The sequence below is a fragment of the Sus scrofa genome, chromosome 6, assembly GCF_054392235.1.
Source record: "Sus scrofa isolate SSC_HxYL_T2T_F1_AM1 chromosome 6, Sscrofa_HxYL_maternal_Yorkshire_Landrace_v2.0, whole genome shotgun sequence".
Classification (NCBI taxonomy): domain Eukaryota; kingdom Metazoa; phylum Chordata; class Mammalia; order Artiodactyla; family Suidae; genus Sus; species Sus scrofa.
The window spans coordinates 116693127-116709621 of NC_139388.1; the positions used below are offsets into that span (position 1 = coordinate 116693127).

Genomic DNA, 16495 nt, shown 5'->3' on the forward strand with positions numbered 1-16495 from the left:
AATCGATGCAAAGATATACCATGCTCTTGGATTAGAAGGTTCAATATACTCAAAATGACAATACTGCCTAAGGCAATCTACAGAGTCAATGCAATCCCTATCAAATTACCAATAACATTATCAAACTAGAACAATATATTTTAAAATTTGTACGGAAAACCAAAAGACCCTGAACAGCCAAAGTAGTATTGAAAAGAAAAAAAGGAACTGGAGGAATCAGGCTCCCTGACTTCAGACTACACTACAAAGCTATAGTCATCAAGACAATATGGTACTGGCACAAAAACAGAACTATAGATCACTGGAATGGGACAGAAAGCCCAGAAATAAACCCAAGCACCTATGATCAACTAATCTATGACAAAGGAGGCAAGAACATACAGTGGAGGAAAGACAGTCTCTTCAAAAAGTGGTGCTGAGGAAACTGGACAGCTGCATGTAAAACAATGAAAATTAGAACATTCTTTAACACTATACATAAAAATAAACTCGAAATGGATTAAAGACCTAAAAGGCCAGATACTATAAAAATCCTAGAGGGAAACACAGGCAGAACATTCTCTGACATAAATCACAGCAACATCTTGTTTGATCTGCCTTCCAGAATAATGACAATAAAAACAAAAATAAACCCAATGGGACCTAACTAAACTCAAAATCTTCAGCACAGCAAAAGAAACTATTAAAAAAGTGAAAAGATGACCTACAGAATGGGAGAAAAATATTTGCAAATGATTCAACCGACAAGGGTTGAATATACAAATAATTCATATGACCAACAACAACAAAAAACAACCCAATCAAAAAATGGGCAGAAGACCTAAATAGACATTTCTCCAAAGAAAACAGAGATGGCCAGCAGGCACATGAAAAAATGCTCAACATCACTAATTATTAGATAAATGTAAATCAAAACTACAATAAGGTACCACCTCATAACAGTTAAAGTGACCATTGTTAACAAGTCAACAAACAATAAATGCTGGAGAAGAAGTGGAGAAAAGGGAACCCTCCTTCATATTGGTGGGAATGCAAATTGGTACTTCCACTATGGAAGACAGTATGGTGGTACCTCAGAGACCTAAATATAGAACTACCATACGGGTAGTTAAGAGCATTAATTCTGAGGGATGGACTACATTAAAAAACAATGGCCACACCATATATAAAAACAGAACTCTGACCCATGACCACCAGCAGCTGTCCAGTAAACTAATCCTTTATAATCATAAGCCCAGGAAACCAGTCTACTATACATCGGACTTGCAGGAAGCCAGACTTCCATCTCTAGGAGGCCACCAACTTTTGTAATACTCAGCCCAAAACATCAAAGACTTGATTAATACCTAACAATTTCCCCCATTTTTCATCCTGCTTCCAACTTAGTACCAAAGCCAAAAGTACCTAGGATATCCAACCTCTACGCCTGTCAACACAAAGGTTCTCTTTGTGATTCCCAGATTTTAGAGACTACTCATACTCTTATGATCTATGCACTTGGAAAACACAAGCAAAACCATGTGTTTAGGATTCAAATAGTGAACTGGCATCCAATCAGGAAAAGAGAAACTACTCTATATGCACTTAAAAGGGAGAGTTGTTAAGAAACGACATCGGTGGAGTTACCATTGTGGCTCAGCAGAAACAAATCCTACTAGGAACTGTGAGGTTGCAGGTTCGTTCCCTGGCCTCGCTCAGTGGGTTAAGGGTCCGGCATTGCCAAGAGCTATGGTGTAGGTCACAGATGCAGCTTGGATCTGGCGTTGCTATGGCTGTGGAGTAGGCTGACAGCTATAGCTCCGATTAGACCCCTAGCCTAGGAACTTCCATATGGCATGGGTGCAGCCCTAAAAATCCAAAAAAAAAAAAAAAAAAGAAAGAAAAAAAGAAAAGACAAGACATTGGTTATAGAGTTGAAATTTTTGAGGTTGAAGGAGTAAGCAGGTAAGTTAGGGGGTCCCAAGATAAAGAGAACCAGCAATGACTTTCTTGACATGATTTAACCCATTTTAGCCTAAACCATTTTGTGATCTAAGCCTAGCCACAATGCTTGCCCTTGAACAGGTCTCAGTAATTAATGATCTTAAGGGAACAAAGGAATGTAGGAACAGAGAAAGCAAAACAGTCAAAGAACAGGGAAGTGACAAAGCAGAGTCCTAGTTCCTCTTCAAGGGATATGCATAGTATACCTTTGAGTTTTGCAGGAGTGAAGGCCCACCCAGGTGGAGGATAGAATGGTGATGGTGACTCTCCTGACTTCGATCATCTAAAGCTTGGACCCTACTGACCTTTGTCCCAATTCTATGCTGAATTCTCCTCTGCTCAAGTCCCTCTGTGAATATGCATGTATCCTTGGCTTAAAACTTCCTCAATGTTGCAGTTCAGGGAGACACTGCCTTGGGAAACATCCCTGGTGTTCTCCTGCAAGTAGGAAGAAATCCTTCCCTTTCCAGATCTTTGGCTTGGTTGTCTTTGAGGTCAACAGCTACCAAGAGGAGAACCTAGTTTTCAGGTAAGAAAGGGGTAGAAGAAAGAGATAATCATTGTTAATTTAGGATCAGGAAGCCACCCTCACTCCTGGATGGGATCCTATGAGCCCACACAGGCCACTACTTTGATGGAAGCACACCACTATTAAACAGAACAGGCTACTAAATTGCTTACAACAATGCAAGAAACCACACCCACTGACAGCCACCTCAGCCACTGTTGTCACTGCCAGAGGCCAGGACCTGAAGCATTCCAGAAGGGCTTTTCCGTTTTTCATTTCACAATCTCCTCCCAGTGCCTTTCCTTAGAAGGACACACCCAGAAGACATCCAGCAAAGGTGGTTGGGGGTAGTTTGCAGCCTTCCAACCCCCCATGTGAGGAAGCAGGCAAGTGTGGTGCTGAGAGAACCACAGATACTATCCAGCACAGGTAGGAATTATGTTTTGGCCTAAACTATATTATAAATCCAAACCAACAATAAGGTAAAGAAGGCCATAATGTTAAAGACTGCCATGACTTTGCATGTCCCTAGGAGGAAAGGAGTGACAGAGAGCTAGACCCCTTCCTCCCCCACAACTGACTTTTGGTCTTGGGGATGGGCCTAGTGGGCACTTAGGGACGGAGGGCATGGAGAGACAGTGCTGGAGAAGAAGCTTTGCACAACTTCCAGGCCCAGTCATTAGATGGGAGTTACAGGTGGGAACTATATTTCTTCTGTGCACATGAAGCTGATGCCCCACCCTGTTTTTGACTCAAGACAGTTCTCAAAAGATAGAGTTCTACAGCTCTCTATAAGAGCTGTTCACAACACATCCATTAGAAGATGTATTCCTCTGGGGAGAATTACAGCCAGAATTTGTGGATCATATTCTGGGACCATCAATGGAAAATGGTAAGGATGCATATTAAGAGACCTCCTTTTTTGATTCCATTCATTTATTTCATCCATTACTTACTGCATGCTGACCATATGTGTAGGCACCATTTAAACACAGGGGATACAGCAGAGGAAAAAAAATCCTGGCCCTCATGCAGTATACAATCTACAAGGAGAAGGTACACAATCCTCTGATTAAAAGATGGATGGTAAGTGTGTGAAAGAGAGAAAGAGCAGGGAAGAGGGAGAGGCAGTTCTGAGGCAGACTTGGCCATTTTAATTAGGTGGATGGGAAGGGCTTTATCAAAGAGGTAATAATTGAGCAAAGACGTCAAGAGAGTGAGGAAGTCATGTGAGCACCAATGGAAGCTCTACCTGGCAGAGGAAACTGCAAATTCAAAGGCTCTGAGGCAAAATAGGTTTGGTGTGTTTAGCAAACCAATCAGGTGGCTAGAAGAGAGAAGAAGCAATGAGATCAGAAAGAACAAAGGTTGCATCACAGAGGGCACCAATGGCCATGGTAAAAGACAGCTTTCAGAACCAGATGGGAAGGCGCTGGAGGATTTAAAGCTTCATGGGATCACTGTGGAGGACATGTAAATGGGTGGATGCAGTTAGTGAGGGTGGAGACAGGGAGACCTGTTCAGGCACTACTGCAATATTCTAGATGAGCAAAGCCCTGCATGGTGGTCGTAGAGGTGTTGATAAGCAGTTTGCTCACATAAATAGACCTAAGAAATTACTCAAGCTAGACAGAATTACATCTGCAACACTCCACTTCAAAATCCATTCTAAATATATCCTCTTGATGCCAGGTTAGCAGTATCACCTTTGGACCTGCATATTATATCCAAATTCACTGTATTTTCAGCCTCTATGCCTCAACTACTTCATTCTGGCAGAAAATGTGTTAGCTCTTAGATCGTAATTAATAAGACAAATAACTAAATGCATTTCACATTGAGCACCTCTCCTTTTATTTGCTTACAGTGTGTTTTCCAAACAAGGACCCTTTAAACAGAAAATAACTATTTCCATTCAGCTGTATGTTTAGCACCCATAGATGAAAATAATACATAATGATAAAAAGCTACAATAAAATCAATATGCTTGAAAACACCATATTTTAGAAGTACAAGAGCATCTCCACTCGAGTGAAAACTAATTGCAGGTGCACAAAATCAAATGTTTGTAATTCACTGACCACGTGTAAGATGCATAAGGCTTCACAGATCTCTCATCACTATCATGGAAATGGACCCTAGAAAGCAAAATGTGTCAGCTTTGTGATACAGAATTCAATCAGGAGCCATTTAAATATGGAGGTCAGCTGTCAGATAGGACAGATAGGAATAGGAAGAATTCAGCATTGAAAGAATACATTGATTAACAAAAGCTAGGTACCATGAATTACAGGGGTGGAGGCTGTGGACTGTAATTTCCTTTGAAAATCAAGGAGTATGTTATTTCATACCCAAGTGGTGGGTGATGGTGATCATTCCCTTCATTAAACTGTAGGTTTTATGTTATAACTCCTACATAAGGAGACCTACCTTAAATGTCACCAATTTTGGATCTCACACTCAACTGAAATCTTTGGTCAATTAGCAATCTTCAGGAACTAATAATGTAATTTAAAACTTAATTCCCGTGGTGGCGAAACCACAATTATTTCCTTAGAGGGTAAAATTCTTCAGGGAGAAATTAAATCAAACCTTTTAGTATATATACTTTTCACGTTTGATTCAGCACTTACAGACGAGGTATCTTAAGTAATGATAATGTGTAAGAGGATTTGACATTAAATTGTTCTAAAGTAAGTTATGATTTTTGATGGGAAATCTGTAATTAAAGGATCTATTTAGACTTGTGATGTTAACTAGAAATCTTATAAATTTGCATATAACATTAGGACCTTAAGGCCCTGGTTCTCAAATGTTCCCATTCTTCAGATTCACCTGGAGAGCTTGCTAAAACACAGCTAGCCCAGTTTCTTATTCAGGAGATCTGGAGTGGAGTCTGGAAATTTGCATTTCTAACAAATCTCAGGTGATATTGATGCTGCTGGCCCAGGGACCACATTTGAAACACATTTTGATTTACAGGATCTTAAGATCTACTTTATTCATAAATAGATTTATTAGACTTATAAGAATCACTTAAGATTTTGGGAAACTTTGTTGGACTAAAAAACAAAATAATATTAAATCTACAAGCACAGCTTAAAAAAGTGAAAGGTTAATGATCTAAGCCCATAAATGATGCCAAATATTAATAAAGTGTCCCACAAAAATGTACCCATTGTATATTGAATAAGACTTATAAGAAAAAAGCCATGGAGTTCCCACCGTGGCTCAGTGGTTAATGAATCCAACTAGGAAGCATGAGGTTGCAGGTTCAATCCCTGGCTTCACTCAATGGGTTAAGGATCCGGCGTTGCTGTGAGCTGTGGTGTACGTCGCAGACGTGGTTCAGATCTGGCGTTGCTGTGGCTCTGGCGTAGGCAGGCAGCTACAGCTCAGATTAGACCCCTAGCCTGGGAATCTCCAAATGCTGTGGGAGTGGCCCCAGAAAAGGCAAAAAGACAAAAATAAAAAAATAAATAAAAAGAAAAGAAAAACAAAAAAAAGAAAAAAGCCAAGTTTTACTTAAGTAACATTCAGTTGAATAAAGTTACTCAAAACCGAAGTCTCCCTTGAATAATCTTTTTCTTGGGGGGGGGCACAAGACTCATTCTTGAAGACATAAAAAAAAAAATCCAGCATTGACAGTAGTCACTCCATTTCCCTGAGCTTCCAAGCCCATGCATTGGGAACCTTTGGCATAAAGGACTAGCGAAATGTTCACCCTTTTCCTAAACCATTTGATGCCTCTTCAAATGGTCTTACTCCTCTGCTCAGAGAGTCAGGACTTGCTTTGAAGCCAGTGGACTGAACAAAGAGTCCACATCTTGATCGACTTTGTCTGCCACAGGAATGAATCTCCTGCAGACGCTCTGGGAGCTTTTCTCTGGACTCCCCTGCTAACTGTCATTGTCTTCATGCACTGTCAGAGGACACCACAGAAAGAAGAATGGCATGTCAAGATCAATCTTCCTCCAGAGACACTCCTTGAAATAATGTTGAATAGCTGTGCTTTTGGAAGCCTTTACTTCTGAGACCAATTATCTCCCTGCTACAATGTATTCAGCCTTCACCAGCTTGGCTTCTGGACCCAGCTGTTTTCTGTAAGGCCAGATGTATTTTGAATCACAGATGTGATCATTTAAATTAACTAAGTTTTCTAAGTTTTTTAAAGGGGACATTTATTGGCCTTCAGGGAACACCATGCTTGGTTCATTTTCCATGTTAGAACTGTTGTCCCTCATTTCTCTTTTAGACCTAACAGTATTAATATCTCATAAATAAAAACAATAGAAGCATATAAAGCTACCCTCTAGTGCAAGGAAAAATAAAGTTAGTATAAGTCTGAGCTTTCCATACAATTCCATATTCCATTTGAAACCCAACTCTACTGAAAGCTGAATGTCAATCACTGGTTAAGGCCAGATCCAACCTATGGCATCCTTAGAGCTTAGTCATGTTTTATTTGAGTGGTAAAGCAATCCCTCATTCTCTGGGAACCTTAATTTGTTAGATCTTTTTAAAAAATTACTTTATTGAAGTATAGTAGATTTACATTATTGAAGTATAGCTGATTTATAATGTTGTATTAATTTGAGGTGCAGGACAGTGACTCAGTTATACATATTTTTTCATATTCTTTTCCATTTTGGTTTATTACAGAATATTGAATACAGTTCCCTACAGAGTATGACCTTGTTTGTCCAGTGGATATAGAATAGATTGCACTAGGAGTTCCTGTTGTGCATCCATGGTAACGAACCCAACTAGTATCCATGAGGACGTGGGGTTCAATCCCTGGCCCTGCTCCATGGGTTAAGGGTCTGGCATTGCCACAAGCTGTGGTGTAGGCTGCAGATGTGGCTCAGATCCCGTGTTGCTGTGGCTGTGGCAGAGACTGGCAGCTGCAGCTCTCATTCAACCCCTAGCCTGGTAGCTTCCATATGCCGCAGGTGCTGCCCTAAAAAGCAAAACGAATAAAAAATAGTTAGCATTAGATCTAATCTTAAGTGAAAATAAATAGAAAGCTGTCACCAAAAAAGAACAAAAAAAGAGGGAAAAGGGAACCCTCCTACACTGCTGGTGGAAATTAAATTGGTACAACAACGATGGAAAACAGTATGGAGGTACCTCAGAAAACTAAATATATAACTACCATACGACCCACTCTTGGGCATATATCTGGACAAAACTTTGCTTGAAAAAGACACATGCACCTGCAAGTTCATTGCAGCACTATTCACAATAGCCAAGACAAGGAAAACAACCTAAATGTCTATCAACAGAAGAATGGATTAAGAAGATGTGGTACATAATGGAATACTACCTAGCCATAAAAAAGAACAAAATAATGCCATTGGCAGTAACATGGATGGAACTAGAGACTCTCATACGAAGTGGAGTAAGTCAGAGAAAGAAAGACAAATACCATACGATGTCACTTACATCTGTGATATAGGGCACAAATGAACTTTTCCACAGAAAAGAAATGCATGGACTTGGAGAAGAGACTTGTGGTTGCCAAGGGGGAGGGGGAGGGAGTGGAATGGACTGGGAATCTGGGGTTATAGATGAGAACTATTCCCTTTGGAATGGGTAAGCAATGAGAAGTTGCTGTATAGCACTGGGAACTGTATCTAATCACTTGTGATGGAGCATGATGGAGGATAATGTGAGGAATATATACACGTATATATTTATAAATGTGTGCGTGACTGGGTAATCTTGCTATACAGTAGAAAAGTGACAGAGCATTGTAAACCAACTATAATGGAAAAAATAAAAATCATTTAAAAAAAAAAGAAAAAAGAAGAAAACATCTACCTAGTGCCTGGCACACAAATGATGCTCAATAAATCTTGGCTATTTCTTTATTCCTATCAAAAAAGATTAGTCCCAATATGGAAAAATAATTTGAAAAAGAATAAATACATATAACTGAATCACTTTGCTGCACATCTGAAACTAATGACATTGTAAATCAATTATATACAATGGAAAATAAAAATTGAATCAGAAAATAGATAATGATTAACAACTTTGATGGAATCATATGTGGTCATTAAAAATTATTTTGTAAACTATGATGTTATATTTAAAATATAAAACTATTAAATTATAAATAATATGCTATTTTAAAAATTATATCTAGTAAAAATCCACCAAATTATTAATAAACATGGAACTAAGGCCTTTTCAAAATTATCTCTTCTACTTTTCTATATTTTGGGGATATTTTAATTTCATCACTAGAGACCAAATGAATTCAATAAACAGCAAATTTTAAATTGTGAATGAAATTACATTAGCATAATGAACCCTATTATAAACTACCAATTAGTATCGTTATGGTACACAACAGTTGTAACTTATACTCCCACACATATCATAATCACAATTAAAGAAAACTGCATATAAATCATTGCTTACCTTAAAAGATATTTTTGACAAACCTTTGGAGCAGATCAGGTAGTTATTATTTATTTGCATTTTACAGGTGAGAAAGAGTTGGGAACTGGAACAGTCAGCTTCTTAATTAAGGAGCTGTTACAGACACCGCCAACCTAGTGGATTACACTCGTTGCCCACCCTACTGACCTTGCTTAAGACTGCAAACTCTGATTGAACCAGCTGTGTACCCAGGAGTCAGTTACATAGCCTTTCTGGTATTTCCCATTACAGATGGGAATGGAAGCATCTTCCTTCCCCACCTCATAAGGTTGTAAGAGAACAATCAACATAGTACAGGTGAAAACCTTCCAAATATGTATATTGCAGGTGTTTTATTCTTTTAAAACAATATTAAAATCTCCAACCTAATGGTGGAGAAGCATGTGCTTCATGTTGTAAGGAAGGCAACCTCCATTTAGAAGATGCCCCCACCAAATATTAACTCCCCTTTACTCTCTTGAAAGTAAGAAAATGTTAATAAAGCTGTAGTTTCATAGAAAATTTTCGGAGTTTTTAGAGTTCATCCACAACACCTCTGATATGTTACTGAGCCTCTGCTTGAGCACTTAAATTGAAAAAGAAACTACCTCATGAGACACTTCTCTTCTTTTAGTCTGAGTGGAGAGTGGCACTCCAATTACATGTGTATTTCAATGAGCTCAAATACAAAAGAGGAAGAAAAGCAGCAACTTTTTAATCTTAGGAAGATTATAATCAAGTACTGTTTAGAAACATATTTTCTTTTTTCTTTTTCAGAATTATTTTGCTGTGCCTGGATTGTTCATCTGAATGTCTAATGAGGAAGTCTCATCTTTCCTGGGTTTTCCTTGAGCGTTGTTACTCTGCAGGCAAGAATTTTCATTTTAAAATTTTCATGACATCAACATAATCCTAACATCATAAAACAGAAAGACTGAAAAAAATTAACTTCTTGGGGATTAGTTGTGCATTGTGGGTAGCAATTTGCAAATACTTTGCCTTGAACCTCAGAACTGGATCCGTAATGAACAGCCCCCTGCAAAGTAGTGATGGGAATGAGTCCTTCCTCCCACACTCTGTCTGGATACCACGGGGGAAGAAAAAGTTTAAGCCTTATAAGAATCACTACCATCTCATTCAGTGGGAAAGCTTCTCCTGCTGATAACTATTTTGACATAAAAATATGTTGAAATGTAAATACGAAAGATGTGCAATTTTGCCCATCTTTGCTTGGCTCGGGCATTCCAAGCACTGTGCCTGCATTTTAGTCTGATGAATAGTAGGCTAGCAAAGATGACAGGTTGTGTGGCTCTAATGGTCAACTGGCCCTAGTGTCCCACCTCAGAATATGATAGGGGGAGATGATTCTGAAATTTCATTGTGCACCCCTGCCACAGCATGAGCTTGCAAATAAAGTGTTGTCCAAAGACATGTCAAGGTTTCATTCATAATAATGAGGAAGTATTCTTGTGAAGAAGAGCTGCATAACTCAGAAAACAATTTAATTGGGCTCCAAATGTTCTATAGCAATTAGAGTGGTGTTAGATCCATCAGCTCTTATTCATGCAAGCTTCAAGAAACTCAGGGTAGGCAGTATCCAGCCTACAGAACCTTCCATTCTCTTCACTGACCCACAAAGTAAAGAAGGGCTCTGTTGTCTGGAAGAGCAGTCATCTCTCCCAGAGTGACTAGCCTTCACATGAGTATTTCCCCAGGAAATCTTGGTTTCTAAAAGAAACTCATTTTAATCAGAAATTACCTGGGTATCATCAATTCAGCCATCCCCCAGTTCCTCAATTCCGGCTGCCCCCAAACCCTTTCCTACAAATTTCAAGAGGCAATTACCCACATAGGTTTATGGAGTTTCCTGCAGACTGAGGAACTGAGTTCTGTGGTGATTAAGAGTCTTGGGTTACACAGCTATTTCCTTGTTCTTAGCAGCTAGCTGAAACCTGTCACAGTGCAAAAATAAATGTTGATATTGTGCTTGGAATAAGGATGAGGAGCCTGAATGCTGTTTGTGGTGCTTGATTGCCCTGGTTTTCGCCTCCGTGCTCCTCTCCTCCACAAAGGAGGCCTGTAGGGAGGGAGCCATGGATGTGGCCAACGTGAAGTACTCACACTGTCTTTATTATTCATCATGTCATTTTATGTAGATATGATTATATAAATATTAAACTAATGTCATACAACTTACACATTCCTTCTCTTTGTCTCACACCATCCCCCTAAAAAAAAGCACAGGGAAAAAAAAACTATGAAAAATGGGGTTCAAAATCTTCCCTGCTTTATCTTTTATAAGAAACTGACTTCAAAATATCAAATAGCCAGGAATGCTGAGATAAATGATGACCACAGAGGATAAAAGGTTAACTTTTAACTCAAAGTAACTTAAAATTTCTCCCTTCATTCTATGGATCTGGAGGAACCTGACTTAGACAAAGTTTTATAGGTAAGTGCAACTAATATGATCTTGCCTCATCTTTTCAGCATCTGATCTGAGAGATAAAAGAGAGTTTTGAAGACAGTCATGATCATTTTCTTTTTTTTGTGCAAAGACAGGAGCCCAAAGAGGCAGAAATGGCAGACAGTGGCAATTATGCTTCACACCAAAACCAAGAGAAGAAGGCACTGCCTCCATGGCTCACATTAACAAGTGTATCTACTATAGAGGCTGCACACAGGAGCTGGGAACAGGTTCAAGTGTGTGAGCAGGAGGCTGGCTATCTTTGGGTGATGACAAAGAGGCCAACTCAAAGGTCAAGGGAGCTGTCCTGTGAGCAGTGAGGAGGTCCAAGAGAGGTTAAAGAGCTTATTGAGTTCAACAAAGTTCCCACGCTGTTTCTGTGCTCAGTTTCTTCATCTTTCTGGGCAGCTAATCAACACGGACATGGACAGCTCAAAGCTGTGACCCTGCCAAAGCCAGGGTGGTAAGCAAAGAAGATGGCCAGGGCAGGAGCAAAAGAACAACAGACATGGGGGGAAAGGGTGGGGGTGATACAGGAGAGGGAAGAGTGAAGAGTGAAATCAGCCTCTCATGGAGAAGAGTGACATGAAATGCCCAGATCAGCAAACTCTTGCTTGAAGAAATGCCCGATAACCTCAGAACTGACTCTAATGAACAAACTCCTTCAAAGTAGTGATGAGAACGACTCCTTTCTCAACCATTCTACCTGGGATATCCTGGGGTAAGAAAACTTCTAAACCTGACAAGAACCACATTTAAGCCAGTGCAACTTATACCAAGAAGGGTTACTACTACTTCTACATAAAGAGCTTCTAACGCCGAGAAGAAAAAAAAAAAAAGAAAAGAAAAAAATGAGAAAATGCCATAAATTATATGGGAATGACCCTAAGTCATAGAAAAATATGCTCAAATTCACTTGTATTCAGAGAATAATTAAAATTAGATGGAAGTACCATTTCCCACATACATTGTTAAATTTTCAAAAGTACAGCAACGTATTCTATTGATGATACATTATGAAGCAGGTACTTTCATACCTTGTTAGTGGAAATTCAAAATGGCACAACTCTTAAAAAGAGGACTTTGGTTAACATCAGACACACATACACTTAAACACACACACCCCCATACCCACCCCTTCTGACCCAGCAGTCCAGCAGTCTATCCCATTTTTAGAATTCTAACCCAGTGACAAACTGACAAAAGAGAGAAATGACATCTGAAGAAAGCTGCTGTGCTATCTTCACAATAGCAAAAGACTAAACACAACCTAATAGTCATCAACAAAGGACTGGCTGAACAGACTATGGTTCATCATACTATGGAGTACATTTATCTGTAAAAGGTAATAAATAAAACCTGAAATACTGATATAAAATTTTCCCCAGTATATATTTGTGAGGGACAATATCAAGTACAGCATGCTAAGAATAACACCAATTTCTGTTTAAAGGGGAAATATATAAATATACCAAGATATGTTTATATTCTCAAAGAGAAACAATGGAAGGTAAATCAAAAACCCAACAAAGGTGGTCACCTAGATATGAACAGCATGAAAGGAAGAGTCAGAAATGAGGGTTTTAAATGTACCTTGTTTTGTAAATTTGACTTGCAGACCATGCACAATGTTTTCAATTGCTGGGAAACCTGGACAGCTACATGTAAATCAATGAAACTAGGACACACCCTCACACCATGCACCAAAATAAACTCAAAATGGCTGAAAGACTTAAATATAAGACAAGACACCATCAAACTCCTGGAAGAGAACATAGGCAAAACATTCTCTGACATCAACCTTACAAATGTTTTCTCAGGTCAGTCTCCCAAAGCAACAGAAATCAAAGCAAAAATAAACCAGTGGGACCTAAGCGAACTGACAAGCTTTTGCACAGCAAAGGAAACCAAAAAGAAACCAAAAAGACAACATACAGAATGGGAGAAAATAGTTTCAAATGATGAAACTGACAAAGGCCTAATCTCTAGGATATACAAGCAACTTACACAACTCAACAGCAAAAAAGTCAACAACCCAATGGAAAAATGGGTAAAAGACCCGAGTAGACATTTATCCAAGGAAGATGCGCAGATGGCCAACAAGCACATGAAAAAATGCTCAACATCCCTGATTCTTAGAGAAATGCAAATCAAAACTACCATAAGATACCACCTCACACCAGTCAGAATGGCCATCATTAATAAGTCCTCGAATAACAAATGCTGGAGGGGATGGAGAAAAGGGAACCCTTCTGCACTGTTGGTGGGAATGTAAGCTGGCACAACCACTATGGAGAACAGTATGGAGGTTCCTTATAAATTTATACATAGAACTACCATATGACCCTGAAATCCCACTCTTGGGCATATATCCAGACAAAATTTTCCTTAAAAAAGACACGTGCACCTGCATGTCCACTGCAGCACAACTGACAATAGCCAAGACATGGAAACAACCCAAATGTCCATCAACAGATGATTGTATTAGGAAGATGTGGTATATATATATATACACACACACAATGGAATACTACTCAGCTATAAAAAAGAACAAAATAATGTCACTGGCAGCAACATGGAGACTCTCATGCTAAGTGAAGTGGAACTAGAGGCTCTCATACTAAGTGAAGTAAGTCAGAAAGAGAAAGACAAATACCATATAAAGTCACTTATATCTGGAATCTAATATACAGCACAAATGAACCTTTCCACAGAAAAGAAAATCATAGACTTGGAGAAGAGACTTGTGGTTGTCTAGAGGGAGGGAGAGGAGGAGGGAGTGGGATGGATTGGGAGCCTGGGGTTAATGGATGCGAACTGATGCTTTTGGAATGGATTAGCAATGAGATCCTGCTATGTAGCACTGAGAACTATGTCTAGTCACTTATGACAGAGCAAGATAATGGGAGAAAAGAGAATGTATACATGTATGTGTAACTGAGTCACCATGTGGTACAGTAGAAAAAAATTGTATTGGGGAAATGACAAAAAAATAAAGTAAAAAAGAAAAATATTTAAAATACTGAAAAAAGTAAGCCTAACTGATATAAAATATTGGCATATCACACTTAAAACCAAATAATTTCCAATGGATTTTCAAGAGATTTTTGGCCATAACTCTTTTCTAGAAATCTATAGGATAACCAACAGGTTTTACCCAGAACTGAGAAGTTTCTTGATACACAAGACTTTCAATATTAAAACCAGGAAAGTCCTAGGTAAGCCAGGACAACTGTATCAAGTTATTTTAATACAAATAACAAATGCAAAGAAATCTTAAACTGAGTGTAGTAGTTTTATCATTATTTTGGAATTATAAATATGTCTCAAGATGTAGTAATTATATTAACAGTGTCATGAACCAAAATTTCAGCATAAGAGAAGAGCACACAAAATTGAAGTAAAAACAAGAAAAAAGTAAACGTGAATTGGAAGGAATTTGGGGGAATACTGAGGCAGCAGTATTATTTTTTCTTTTAATCTCTCCAAATACCCTCAGAGAAATGGTCAGTGCAGCTACAAATGCAAAACCAAAAATACACAGGCAACATTTACAACAAAGTTATTTGACGAAGTACCCCTCCCCAATCCCCAAAAATAGAAAGGTCTGTGGATAAAACAGGCTATAGGCATCTGTGGAGGAGATAGCAGAGGAAAAGAACACACTGTCTGCCGGACCTGAAAGTAAAAGCAGCCCTAATCAATCAATAGGTATTTACTGAAAAGCTTGACAGGCCAAAATAAAGATGGGAGTGTTTTGAAAACTCACAGGTAATCAAAAGGTGTGCATCTGAAGAAGCTGAGGCTCTGGGAATATGTACTTAGGTAACTAAACAGATAAGTCACTCTTTCAGGGAAAAATAGGTTCCAAATTTGGCAAGTCAGAATCCATAGAAGTAAAGGATAAAGGAAGACAGATAAAGGAGAAGAGGGGAGAGAGGTAGAAAACACGAGGCCATACTTACTGAATTTGAATTTGTAAACATTTGACAAAGGTTTTTTTTAAAAAAGGAATGTACAGACCTGTGAAGCTGAAAAAGCTAACCTGACCCACCCCAGCCTCCTGAAAGTTCAGTAAATCTAGTATCACACAAAAAAAGAATAAACAGAGCTATGTCAAATGCCACATACACAAACACCAGAAGGAACAGAAAAATGTCCCTACAGATAGTGAAAGTATTCTGGAAAGATAAAGCTACCGAACGAATGAACATCATATTCAACCATTTCAAAGAAGAAAAAAAAATTTTTCACATACACATTTTAAAACTTATAGAACAACCCAAGTTAGGATTAAAACACTTCAGATAACAGGTGAGAACTAAGGAAAGAATGAGAAATACAAATTTATTTCAGATAGGAAGCCTGAATAAAAGAAAAATTTACTTCTGGCATGAAACATACAGAGGAAACAAACAGATCATTCTTTGCCAGAGGTAAGAGGTAAAAGGCAGAGAAAATTTATAATCAAAAGAAAACAAAGGGATAAAAAATATTTGGGGGAGGGGCAAATAGCTGGTAGACAAGAAGAGCCAACATGTATGCAAAGGGCTGACTGAAGAGGAGATCCGAGTAATAGAATAAAACAAATACTAAAATTAAGAAAATTTACCCCCTCCAATTATGTGTGTGTGTGTGTGTGTGTGTGTGTGTGTGTGTGTGTGTGTGTATGTGTGTGTGTGAAAGGGCACAATCAGTATCTGGGAAAAACAACCCAGAATGAACTCTGAAGTATTACCTAATAAAATAATTAGACTTTAAAGATTTTTTCTTTTAAATCTTTAGGCCCACAAACAACAAAACCAAGAAGCTTACTGGGGGGGAAAAATCAGATAGGCAAAAAGATTTTTGTTGTGAATTTTTGGGTTAATTTTTATGCCAGAAAATAATGGAGTAAAAAATGTAAGAATCTGAAGGAAAGACAACATAATTGCAGGATTTAATATGCAACTAACCTGAACTTAAAGTGTAAAAGCTACACACACTTATCAACCTAGAAGAAATCTTGTAATAGTAGTTCCCATGAGCCTTTTCAGAGAAATCTTCTAGGCCACGAGCTTCAGATGACCAGAGGGGCTAGAGAGACACTGACACGGGGACTAGCATGT

The 16495-nt window shown here is 38.6% G+C and overlaps 1 long non-coding RNA gene across 7 annotated transcripts in view; it reads right to left on the bottom strand.

Moving 5' to 3' along the window:
• Positions 1–4321: 4321 nt before the first annotated feature.
• LOC146402782 (uncharacterized) overlaps positions 4322–16495 on the bottom strand; it is a 95108-nt gene continuing 82934 nt past the window's right edge. For 2 of the 7 annotated variants that reach the window (XR_014807798.1, XR_014807795.1), the window contains 2 exons: positions 11118–11148; positions 4541–4629 (listed from right to left, as the gene is read on the bottom strand). This is a non-coding gene — a long non-coding RNA (uncharacterized LOC146402782). Of the gene's footprint in view, positions 6593–9612; positions 9784–11117; positions 11149–16495 lie in introns of those variants that run through there. The other 5 variants (XR_014807792.1, XR_014807793.1, XR_014807794.1 and 2 more) reach the window with 4 other exon arrangements.